The sequence below is a fragment of the Mastomys coucha genome, unplaced genomic scaffold (assembly GCF_008632895.1).
Source record: "Mastomys coucha isolate ucsf_1 unplaced genomic scaffold, UCSF_Mcou_1 pScaffold8, whole genome shotgun sequence".
Taxonomy (NCBI): Eukaryota; Metazoa; Chordata; class Mammalia; order Rodentia; family Muridae; genus Mastomys; species Mastomys coucha.
This window is the reverse complement of record NW_022196914.1, coordinates 7397893-7411091: the sequence shown is the minus strand read 5'-3', so window position 1 is coordinate 7411091 and position 13199 is coordinate 7397893. Positions and strand designations below refer to the sequence as shown.

Sequence of the window (13199 nt, the reverse complement as noted above, 5' to 3'; positions counted from 1 at the left end):
TCTGCCTCTCTGCCTCTCTGCCTCTCTGCCTCTGCCTCTGCCTCTGCCTCTGCCTCTGCCTCTGCCTCCTGAGAGTTGGGATTAAAGGAATATATTACTACTCTCAGCTTAAACATTTTTTTTAAAGGAAGACTAATTCTGAACCAAAAGAACCAAAGACTTATAGCTCACTAATCTCTTTTGTTTTGTTTATCTTTTGGGAAACATGGCGATGATCGTATTAATATATGTAAAAAAGATAATACATGAAGGTTTGAGCAATAAAGAATGTGTTATTCAATGGGCACCTCAGCACATACAAATACATTCATATTCCATATGCATATGTGGGGACCCAAGTGTAGGTCTCCAACATCCATGCAAAAGGAAGGCACAGTAGCACACATGTGTAATGGCAGCTCTAAGATTATGCAGGAAGATAGCTCCCTGGCACTTGATGGCCAGCCAATCTAGCTGAATGATGAGCTCCAAGTTCAGAAAGATATCCAAGAAGTTAGCCTCAACATGAGGATCCATCTGAAAATTTCTACACATGTCAGAGGGAATGTTAGGAATTTAGTTGCTTGGCATGTGACAAGCAAAGAGAAAGTCACCTTTCATACAGACTTTAGACTTCACATTTTAGACTGATTTGTAAACACAAGGTAGTGCAGTGTTTCTCTAGGGCTTTTTGGCAGTCTCCTTTTCTTCTGCTTAAGGATTAAATCCATTTTAAAGGGTCTACTTTGTAAAAGCTGAGATGGGCAGATGTAACATTTGTTTGACAGTTCTCGATGGTAGAGTTGGAGGGGAAATTTTAACATCGCAGGCAGTATCTACTTGCCACACAGCTAGGTGTCAGCATCATTGATTGTGAGCTAAATACAACACCAATCCAGCTTGATGCAGAAAAAAAAAGTGAGTGCAATGAAGTTCAGAAAAACAGCCCTGGGCTAACAGCAGATAAACAGATATCCTTAAAGCCAGTGGTGAAGGACATCAACCCCATCCTGGAAAAAAACTAATGCACCTGCTATACTTGGCAGGCTGTGGGGAATGAATGAGGCGGCCTGACAGTCAAGACACCCACAAGAACATGCTGTTTTTCTGTCGTGTGTGGAACACTGGCTTCAGCTAGATAAGCCTAAATTGCTTCCTCTGTAGCAAGAATTGCCTGTTGCTCATACTCATGCCAGAGTCGGGCTTGTCGTGACACATGCAATTTTACATTTACTCACAGACCAAGTCAAGATATAAAAGGGTTATGAGGTCTCTGCAGGGAAGGAGTTTTTACATGACCACAGTGAACCAAAATGTTTGAATCTCTTTCCTATAACTCATGGACACTGAGACAGAAAATTATTATTTTTTCCATACGGTAGTATGGTAGTAGGCAGGCTTCTTCTAAGGTTCCCGAATTTTTATCCTGATTTAGGAGCAACCGCTCTCTTATTCATGGGAACTCTATTCCAAGTAATAATGTGGAGGGATTGAACTGTAGGTTCCAAATCAGATAGCCTAAAAGTGCGTGCTTATCAGGGCAGTCATGACCTATCAATGCGAGTCCTTTAAGATCAACACTTCTACTCCTCGTTGGAGAGGATGTGTCAGCAATCAGAAGCAGAATAACTGAGATATCACCACATATCTGGAGGTGGGTGAGAATCATGTAACAAGGAATTGTGGTCACCTCTGGAAGCTGATCGTGTCCCTACCTTGTTTCAAAGGAATAGGAAACTCATCCGCACAAACTCAAGCCAAACTCAAATGCCAGTTCATCCTTAGAGTTTCCGGAAGACTTGCTCCAGCTCAGAACTTAGTTTCTTGAGTTACTTGTACCAATTTCTAATCTCCAGAATTATACTCTGATGAATAGATTTAGGTTCAAAGTTGCTTGAGATTGTAATAATTTATTATGTAGTAATAGAAAATTATGATCAAAGCAATTTTATTTTAACCTCACTCTTCTGTCATAAAGAAGAGTGAGGTTAAATTTTTACCCTGAGACAAATTGCTCATCAGTTTTTGTCATAAAACTTGGAAATATGTGTGTATGCTCCTGCTTTGTGTGGGTAGTTAAATTCTCATAAACAGTATTGCCCCACAAACAACATGCTATTTATTGTCCTTTAGTTTTTACTTGCAGATATATCTTTTTACAACTATCTACCCATTGTGGTTATACCTAGTGTTCTGTTATATAAGATGTAGTCAATGCAGTTTTATTTACATACTTTTTAAAGTTTACCCTCAATTCCATATGTTAAAATCATCAGTATATTGAACATTCTTCATTGATGTTTCTTCATAAACGTGTCTGCAAGTTCCTTCAAGGTATATGCCAAGCAGCAGGATAAATGAGTCCAAGGTTATCTGGGCACTTAAATGAGCTATGTTACTCTCAGATTTCTCTCTGTAAGTCTCTCAAATGGCTACACCATGCTACTCTCCAGTAGCAATAGGACCTTATTTTCTACTTCTGTCAGATTTGACATTGTTAACTTCTCAATTTGTGGTCATTCTCTCTAGTATGCAGAGGCATCTAATTCTGTTCCATTTGTAGAGCTATGAATCACAGGTGAGTATTCGTATAGTTATAGTCTATTTAGATTTTTCCTTCTGTCAATAGCTATATACATAGTTTGTTCATTTTCACAATAAATTTCTGTTGTGATTTGAATGAGAATACCTATGTAGGCTTATATATTTAGATGTGTGGTCCCCAATTGATGGAACTAGGATTAGGAGGTGTGGCCTCGTTGGAAGTTTATGGCTTTATCAGAGGATGGATGTCAATGGTGGTGGGCTTTCAGGTTTCAAAGCCTCATGCCAGGTTCTCTATCTCGCTGCCTCCAACTTTTGAATCAGATATAAGCTCTCAGCTACTGCTCCAGTGCTATACCATGCTTCCTACCATGATGATCACGGACTAACAATGTGATTTTCAGCAAGCCCCCAATTAAATGTTTTTCTTTTATAAGTTTCCTTGGTCATGATGTTTTTTATGACAGCAACAGAACAGCAACTACAATAATTTCCCATCCTCGTTTAGATGATTTCTAGGAACTCCTTATATTCTCTAGCTACCATATTCTTCTATTACATCTTTTTTTTAACTCAAAAACCTTAATTTTACATAATCATATTCTCTCATCCTTGGCTTCATAGTTTGTGCTTATGGGGGATCATTAAGAAATATTTCCTTCTAGGGTCTAGAGAAATATCTCCATAGTAGATCATTTGCCTAGCTTGTGGGAAGTTCTAGGTACAAGCCCCTCATGGTGGTTTGAATATGTTTGGCCTAGAAAGTGGGACTATGAAGAAGTATGGCCTTGTTGGAGCTGGTGTAGCCTTGTTGGAGGAAGTATGTCACTATGGGGATAGGCAATGAGACCCTTCTCTTAACCATATGGGAGCCAGTCTTCTCCTAATGTCCTTCAGAGATATAGATCTCTCAGTTCTTCTGTGCCATGACTGACAGAACACTGCCATGCTCCAGCCTTGATGATAATGGGCAGAACCTCTGAACCTGTAAGCCAGTTCCAGTTAAACATTGTCCTTCTAAGAGTTTCCATGGTCATGGTGTCTGTTCATAGCAGTAAAACCCTAAGACACCTCAGTACAACAATACACATGGAAGTCATTGAAATATTGGCCTACATTTTCTTCTGTTGGTTTTGTACAGACACATTTCACATTGTTGCCATGATGGGCGTAGATCCAAAATGGATACTCAACACTATCTGCCAGCTGACCACAGTGGGAGTGACAGGCATGGATGCAGGCTGGGTACTTAACACTACCTTCTCAATCAACTGTACACTGTCCCTTTCCACCCTTTCAAACAGTGAAGTCTGGCTACTTGTTATGACTGCCCCTTTAGCTTCATGGATAGAGGAGCATCCGGTCCCTGGCCTTGGGACTGCCCCCTCCCCTACTTAATAAATAATTATACTAAAGGAATATTGTTTCCTGGGACTCATTATTCCCTTGAATTCCTTCATTGCAAATAATTTCCCTTTATATCTAAGAACAGATTCTACTGAACTGAGCAGCTGTGGTCAGAAAAAACAAAGACTCAGTCTTACTAATGTCAATCTTCTTCTTTTCAAATTTCAAAACATTCACTGTCTCATTACTGAGGAATCCTTTAGGCATCAATGGAGATACTTTAGCTGTTAAGCATGCTTGTAACCAAGCCAGACAACTTGAGTTTGATACTCAGATCATTTAGATTCATGTGATAGAAAAGAACAACCAAATCATCCTCTTCAGAGGCATGAGGTAACACAACACACATGTACACGTGTACACACACACACAGTATATGAAGTAAGGTAGGAGAATTGTGCTGGATAGTTTTATGTCAACTTGCCATAAGTCAAAGTCATCGGAGAGGAGGGAACCTCAATTAAGAAAATGTCTCCATTGATGTATCAGGATTGGGTGATACTCAGGGATGGCCTCCCACTTTTCAGAAGAAAAGAGAAGGAAGTCCCGGGGGGGGGGGGGATGAACTGTTCGAGGAGAACTGTGGCTGGATATTGGAATATAAAGTGACTATATTAACTAATGAAAAAGAAAGTAAACAAAACAAAAATATCTCCATAAGATCTGGTTGCAAGCCTACAGGCCATTTTCTTAATCAGTGACTGATGGGGTAGGGGCCAGCCCATGATGGGTGGTGCCATCCCTAGGCAGAAAGCAGATTGAGTAAGCTACAAGGAGCAAGCCAGTAAGTTGCACACCTCCATAGCTTCTGCATCAGCTCCTGGATTGGCAGGTTCCTACTTTGACATCTTTCAACGATGGATTATAACCTGGAAGTATAAGCCAAATAAACCCTTTCCTCTCTAGCTTGCTTTTTGGTCATGGTGTTTTATCACAGCAGTAGAAACCCTAACTCAGACACAAGAAAAGTCAGAGTAGAGCACAGGGCCGAGTCAATAGACACAAGTCAAACCCAGGACAGGGATAGGATGATCATTTCTAGTCATACTACAGGACTGATTAAAGGACAAAGATCAGGATAGCTCTGGAGGGTATGAGAATATGTAGGGTGTGTAAGAATGATCAAATTACCCAGTTAAAGCTCCCAAGGTCCATGAGTCAGCCACATCCTCTGGAGTAATACAAAAGTGTAGTATGAGGGATGAATGGTAGAAAGAGGCAAAGACAAGTAAAATGTAGATTGTGTTCTAGACAAATAGAATGTAGATGGCCATTTCTCAATTTTACATAGAGATTGAAGAAATGATTGGGTGCATACTCAAAGGAGAAGATGACAGGAAAACAGTGACTTTACCAAGAAAGCCTCTGGTTGCTATGCAACATAAAAACAGTCAGAGAGCAGGGAATCCTAAGAATCTGAAAACCACTTGTTATAGGACTGTTTCTCTTTTCAGCTTCTATAAAAGAAGCCCATACTACAACTGCAGATGCTGGTTTAATGCCTCTTATTTCTGATTTAATTCCATTTTATAGATGTTTTCCATTGTGCCTGCAATATGAACAGACTCTTAGTTTGTGAAGTGCATCCTTACACATGAATAAACATTTAAATCAATATGGTGCATTCAGTAAGGAGTAGGAGACTGTAACAATAGGAAAGAACAATAGCAAATAATCACTATGTGCTAGACATCCTCTGAACATGCAGCATATATGTATTCACTGAACCTATAACCTAGAACATAGCCACTATTTGTATCTATAGAAATGAGATCACTGAGCCATACTCAGATTGAAGACCATGTCCAAAGTCACATGATGAAAATAGGGGCAGACCTCATATTGTAGTTTAAAAGCATCCTCACACCAGAGGTCACTAGTATACATCCCTGCCTCACAGGTAATGGTGACAACCTGCCTGACCAAAAAAATTTTAAAAAAAAATTAAAAATGTAGTGACCTGAAGTATAGCTTTCCTGTGAAAGGTTTCTCACTATTTAACCCAAACAGGAATTTGGCTATCAAAGGTCTGATGACTAAGGGCATGGTCTTCAAAAAACATGTGGTTTTTATCACTGCTATTTTGTAGTATAGCTTAAAGTCAGGGATGGTGATTCCCTAAGAAGTTCTTTTATTGTTGAGATTTTTTTTTTTTTGCTATCCTGGGTATTTCTCTGATGACTAAGGACTTTGAACATTTTGTTAAGTGCGTCTCAGACATTTGAGATTTCTCTGTTGTGAATTCTCTGTTTAGCTCTGTACCCCATTTTTAAATTGGATTATTTGAGGGTTTGGAGGTTAGCTTCTTGAGTTCTTTTTATATTTTGGATATTAGTCCTCTATCGGATATAGGGTTAGTGAAGGTATTTTTCCAATCTGTAGGTTGCCGATTTGTCTTATTGACTGTGTCTTTTGCCTCACAAAAGCTTTTCAGTTTCATGGGGTCCCACTTATCAATTCTTGATCTTAAAGCCTGAGCCATTGAAGTTCTGTTTAGGAAATTTCCCCCTATGCTAATGAGTTTGAGGCTTTTTCCCACTTTCTCTTCCATTTAGTATCTGGTTTCATGTCAAGGTCCTTGATCCACTTGGACTTAAGTTTTATGCAAAGTAATAAATATGAAAAAATTCATTTTTCTGCATACAGACTGTCAGTTAGACCAGCACCATTTATTGAAGATGCTTTCTTTTTTTCCATTGTATACTTTTGGCTTCTTTGTTAAAGATCAAGTGTTCATAAGTGTGTGGTTTTATTTCTGGTTCTTTAATTCTATTCCATTGAACTACCTGCCTGTCACTGTTTCAATACCATGTGGTTTTTATCACTACTGTTTTGTAATACAGCTTGAGGTCAGGGATGGTGATTCCCCAAGAAGTTCTTTTATTGTTGTAAATTTTTTTATTATCCTTTCTGTTTTTCTGTATGAAATTGAGACTTGCTCTTGCCATGTGGGTGAAGAACTGTGTTGGAATCTTGATAGGGATTGTGTTGAATCTGTAAATTGCTTTTGATAGGATGGTCATTTTTACTATGTTAATCCTTCCAGTCCGTGAGCATGGAAGATCTCTCCATTTTCTGAGGTCTTCTTCAATTTCTTTCCTGAGAGATTTGAAGTTCCCTGTCATACAGATCGTTGACTTGTTTATTTAGAGTCACACCAAGATATTTTATATTGTTTGTGACTATTTTGAAGGGTATTCTTCTCCATTTTCCCTCTCAGCCCATTTATTACTTGTATAAAGGAAGACTACTGGTTTGTTTGAGTTAATTTTATATCCAGCCTCCTTGCTGAAGATATTTATCAGCTGTAAGAGTTCTCTGGTAGAATTTTTGAGGTCACTTATGTATACTATCATATCATCTGCAAATAGATACCTTGATTCTTCTTTGCCAGTTTTTATCGCCATGATCTCCTTCTGTTGTCTTATTGCTGTAGCTAGACTCCAAGTACTATTTTGAATAGATATGGAGCCTCATCTTGTCCCTGATTTTAGTGAGATTGCTTTAAGTATCTCTCCATTTAATTTGATATTGGCTGATGGTTTGCTATATATTGCTTTTATTATGTTTAGGTAAGAGCTTTGAATTTCTGATTTCTCCAATGCTTTTAACATGAAGGGGTGTTGTATTTTGTCAAATGCTTTCTCAGCATCTAATGAGATGATCCTGTGGTTTTTTTCCTTTGAGTTTGTTTATATAGTGGATTACATTATGGATTTCCGTATATTGAACCATCCATGCAACCCTGGGATGAGGCCTACCTGATCATGGAATTATATTTTATAAAAATCTTATTTTTGGCATATTAGTAGAGAGTTAGGAAGGCCAAACTTTATGAAGACTTGCTTTTGAGAAATGTGGTAGACAATAGACTAATAGCAAAGCTATAAATTACTAGGAAAATTAAAGTGTCATAATTAAATTAAATCTCTTTTGTGATTTATCTTAACATCTTTCACATTTTTAAGTAAGAACTCATAGCCCCATACCAACTATTACAAAGAAATTCCTTTAATGCCTCATATAAACATATATAGAGATCCAGCCTCTATGAAGAGTAATGCTACATGATCTTTGTAAATATGAAGCACTGAAGAAATGGTTTTAAATATCCAATCTTATGAACCATAGCTCTTATGTTTCTCAGAAACATCGCACAGAAACAATCACTGACAAGAAATTATGGTATGAGAGTAATAAATAAAATTCCAGATAAAAGGAGGTCAAGTATGGTGGCATATGTTCATAATACCAGCACTTGGGAGGCTAAGACCAGACAGTTTCAAGTTTGAGGCTGGCTTGAACAATTTATAGAGGACAAAGGTAGTAAGAAAGCAGAACTAACATTAAGTGAGAGGATGGAAGGAAGAAGAGAGAGAAGAAAGAAATAGAGAGAGAAGTTTAGAGTGAATAGAAAGAACCTGGCAAGGGAGTGAGTAGACTGGAGTGTAGAAGGGAAGAGGGAAAGAAGGGCAGGCTCACTGATGAATAAATATGATTTCCAAGCATAAACATGTCCTATGTTAGACAATGTACAATACTTAGAAATGCCTGCTGGATAAAAATAAATAAATAAGCTGAATTTGAGCATTCCATCTGCAGCATTAACCTGAGACACTGCTCACATCTGTATCCCACCTCCCTCCATCACAATTCCCTATCTACTAAATAAAGCTCTTAAAACAAATATCAAGTTGGAGTCTCTTAAACTAAAAAAGAATGAACAGTATAGAAACTTTGACTCTAAAAAAAACTAAGATTAACCTTCATCATTCTCTCTTCTTCATGTGCCACATTCCGGGTGATACCCTCAACCTCTGGTCTATAAGTAGGAAGGTGGTAAGAATATTCCAGGTGGTGCCTCAACTCCCTTGTCTGCAGGTAGGATGGTAGTAGAAATAGCTGGCATTGTATTTGAACAAGAGCTGAGTGAATCAGAAGACAGAAATCATATAAGCAGTCCGAGTTAGTCTCAGCAGAGGTCTTCTGTCCTAGACTCCAAGTGTCCTCCATAGGATAACCCACATAACGAATAGTAGGGCAACAGCATTTTGGATCAGAATTTTGCTGTATGCTACCGCCAGATGTTTTGTAGTCCTGCTAATTGGCATGTGCTCTTTTCACATCTATTATTGAATCATACTAAGGCAAGGTATTTAGATAAGCTCCCAAGTTAACCCCCCTTCTTGCTTGAATATAGAGTGGCCACTATGCTCTAGCTGCAGCCTGGACAGAGAATGAGGTCTGTCTTCCACCTGAAGGAAGCAGACTAAAGAGTCAAGACATTATTTGTTCCCACCAAATTCAAGTGTCTTGCCTTCTGTTTGACTAGTCACTCCAAAAGCTTTTCCTAAGAACATTGTGCTGTCTCTAGTCTTTTTCCAACTCCCCATCTCATGCCCACTGAGACAAAAATGTAGTCAAGACAATGCCCTTCTTTACTAAAACACCTCAGCCTCTTTCTTCTGATGTTATCTAAGCTATCTTACTTCAATGCTTTGTTTTATAATGTCATGAAATAGAAAAAAAAAAAGGACAGTTTTCTGCATTTTCGTGGAGTAAAATCAAACAAGCTGGGAGGAAAAGGCAGAACAAACAGAAGATGCCCTGGGCCATTTAGGAAGCTAAGGTTTTCTCCCAAATGTGTTTTGCTAAAAAGCTGAATATTTCTAAGCAAACCCTACAATTTTCATTCACTGGTATTCCTTGAAAAAGCATAATGTGGCTCAATTTGCAGAAAGATGTCAAACTTCAAGCAAGGAATAAGTGCCCTAGAAGGATGTTTACAATCAAATACTTTCTTTCCCCAAGGTTCTGTAAATGCAGCCCACTCAAAAGGTGTTGTTTATCCCTTTCTTTAAATCTCCACTTTCCCTTTATAAGAGCTTAGGCAAAGACATAAGGGAACATTCCAGGGACCCACTAAATACATTCAAATTCTCTCTTTACCAGCGGAATCAAGCAAGGTTCTGAGTTCTACGCACCTCTCTCACCTACATCTCTCTTGCACAAGGACTAATGTTGACATCTTGGTGAAGAGCACAAGTCAAGGCCACATGACCTTGGATTACACTGAGTCTCAGCATAGATATAACCTTCATCAATTTACTTGGCCTCTCTGTGCCCTGTTTCTTCTTCTGACCTGGCAGCAGCACTCCCTCAAAGGCTTATTGTAAAAGCTCACAAAACAAGGGAAGCACACCGATAGTATTCCCAGGCATACAGACAATGCACAAGCTGATAACATTCATAGATGTAAGGTTGACAGCATTCCATGCTGTGTCCAAGGCCTCACTGCACTCTCACCTTGCTACCTTATGAGATCCTGGATTTCCAAGGTCAACCTGCAGGGACAATCTTCAGCATGTGACCTCAGGTCCTGCTCACTGTCTGAATCTGCCAGTGAATTTACCATCCTCAGACCTCTCCCACCAGTGACTGAAATGTCCAAGGCAGCAACATCTATAACTAGACCTTCTCAAGCTGAGCTGCTCCCAGCCCAGGTTCAGCAGTCTTTTGGTTCCTATGAAAACAGGCCTACTCTGCCAGAGCACCATGTCCACAGTGCTTAACAAGCAACACATGACCAGAGCTCTTTCTGCCACTCATCCTTCAAGCTTAGGATTTTCTGCAACAAACCAGGCCATTCCATCATTGCTCTTTGTGTGGAGTTCTTGCTCCTGCCTAAGGCAGAGTCTTCTCTGGAATTTACCGGAGATAGAGTTAGGAAAAGACCCTGTCTCTAAAAACAAGATGGATATCTCCTATGGAATGTTTACTAAGGCTAGCCTACACACATACACAAATACACACACACATGCTCACACATGCAGACATGCACACACAGACACACAGGCACACATACACACATGCACACATACACATGTACACAGGGCACACATGTACTCATGCATACACATAGGCACACACAGGCACACAGGCACACTCAGGCACACACATAATTGTTGCATTGTTGTAGCTGCTGTCGCCATACATGTACAAGGTAACTATATGAGATGATGGGTATTTTTTTTTTCAGTTGCTATCATTTTTCCCTCTGTTTTTGGTAATATTTTTTAATGGATATTTTATTTATCTACATTTCAAATATTATCTATTTTCCTGAGTTCCCCCCCAGAAACTCCCTTTCCCATCCCCTCCTTCCTGCTTCTATGAGAGTGTGCCTTCACCCTACCCCCACCCCCTCCCACACTCGCACTCCCCTGCTCTGTGACATGGAGCCTTCACAGGATCAAGGGTTTCTCCTCCCATTGATATCCAATAAGGCCATCCTCTGCTACATATATGGCTGGAACCGTGGGTCCTTCCATGTGTACTCACTCCTTGGTTGGTGGTTTAGACCTGGGGAGCTCTGGTTGGTTGATATTATTATTCTTCCTGTGGGGTTACAAACCCCTTCATTCCAACTCAATTCTTCATAGAGTTAGAAGGAGCAATTTGCAAATTCATTTGGAATAACAAAAAATCCTGGATAGTGAAAACTATCTCAACAATAAAAGAACTACTGGGGAAATCACCATCCCTGACCTCAAGCTATACTACAGAGCAATAGTGATAAAAAAAATAAAATAATAATAATAATAAAGAAACACCTGTATGGTATTGGTACAGAGACAGGCAGGAAGATCAATGGAATAGAATTGAAGATCTGGAATGAATCCATATACAGAGTTAAACAAAGAATTCTCAACTGAGGAATACTGAATGGCTGAGAAGCACCTAAAGAAATGTTCAACATCCTTAGTCATCAGGGAAATGCAAATCAAAACAACCCTGAGATTCCACCTCACACTAGTCAGAATGGCTAAGATCAAAAACTCAGGTGACAGCAGATGCTTGTGAGAATGTGGAGAAAAAGAAACACTCCTCCATTGTTGATGGGATTTTAAGCTGGTACAACCCCTCTAGAAATTAGTCTGGCAGTTCCTCAAAAAATTGGACATAGTACTACCTGAGGACCCAGCTCTACCACTCTTGGGCATATACCCAGAAGATGCTCCAACATGTAATAAGGACACATGCTTTACTATGCTCATATCAGCCAAATTTATAATAGCCAGAAGCTAGAAAGAACCCAGATGTCCCTCAACAGAGGAATGGATACAGAAAATGTGGTACATCTACACAATGGAGTACTACTCAGCTACTAAAAACAATGAATTCATTAAATTCTTAGGCAAAGGGATGGAACTAGAAAATATCATCTTGAGTGAGGTAACCCAGTCACTAAAGAACACACATGGAATGCACTCATTAATAAGTGGATATTAGCCCAAAATACTCAAGATACAATTCATAGGCCACATGAAGCTCAGGAAGCAGGAAGACCAAAGTGTGGATGCTTCAATCCTTCTTAGAAGGGGAAACAAAAAACTCACAGGAGAAAATATGGAGACAAAGTATGGAGAAGAAACTGAAGGAAAGGCCATCCAGAGACCGCCCCCCACCCCCGGGGATTCATTCCATATACAGTTGCCAAACCCAGACACTATTGTGGAGGCTAAGAAGTGCATGCTGACAGGAGCCTGATATAGCTGTCTCCTGAGAGGCTCTGCCAGAGCCTGACAAATATAGAGATGGATGTTCGCAGCCAATCAGTGGACTAGTCATTGGGTCCCCAATTGTGGAGTTAGAGAAAGGGCTAAAGGAGATGATGAGTATTTTAATTTGCTTCATACCTGGACAGATAGACAGACAGACATAGATGTACATACACACATTTCTGTCCCTTAACATCACGTCAACTTCAAATATACACAATAAAAAATACTTAAAACTAGTTGGGGAGAGGATCCCGGCAGAATGGCTTACATGCTCTTCACCATGGCCAGGGTACCATGGGGGGTGGACTCTAGAGCCAACTCCTACCCACTTTGTTCTTTGTGCTCACCTTCCTACTCCTCACCTGGCACCTTTTCATTTTCCTCTTACATTGTCTCCCTCATTCTGACTCAGATAAATGACAGTAATATGTCAATGTGTTCTCTCTAACTAGCTCTTGCCAAGTCCTTCCTGTTCTCTGGAACAAAAGCACTGTGGCAGTGTTTTATGAAACTGCCGAGGCAGAAAGGAACAAGGGGTGACTCGGAATGTTCAACAGTAGCTCACACAAGAAAGGAAACATGAAGACTCATACCGAATCCTGAGCTTTTTAATCATCCTTCAATACATGTTGCTAGTCCTCATATTTCCTTCTCAGCTTTTATACAAGTTAAAAAGGTATATTTTTTGCTTGGGGATGTATTTCA

General features: G+C 39.6%; 1 protein-coding gene across 1 annotated transcript in view; it reads right to left on the bottom strand.

Moving 5' to 3' along the window:
- Adamts12 (ADAM metallopeptidase with thrombospondin type 1 motif 12) overlaps window positions 1–13199 on the bottom strand; it is a 288229-nt gene that overhangs the window by 243609 nt on the left and 31421 nt on the right. The window lies entirely within an intron of this gene.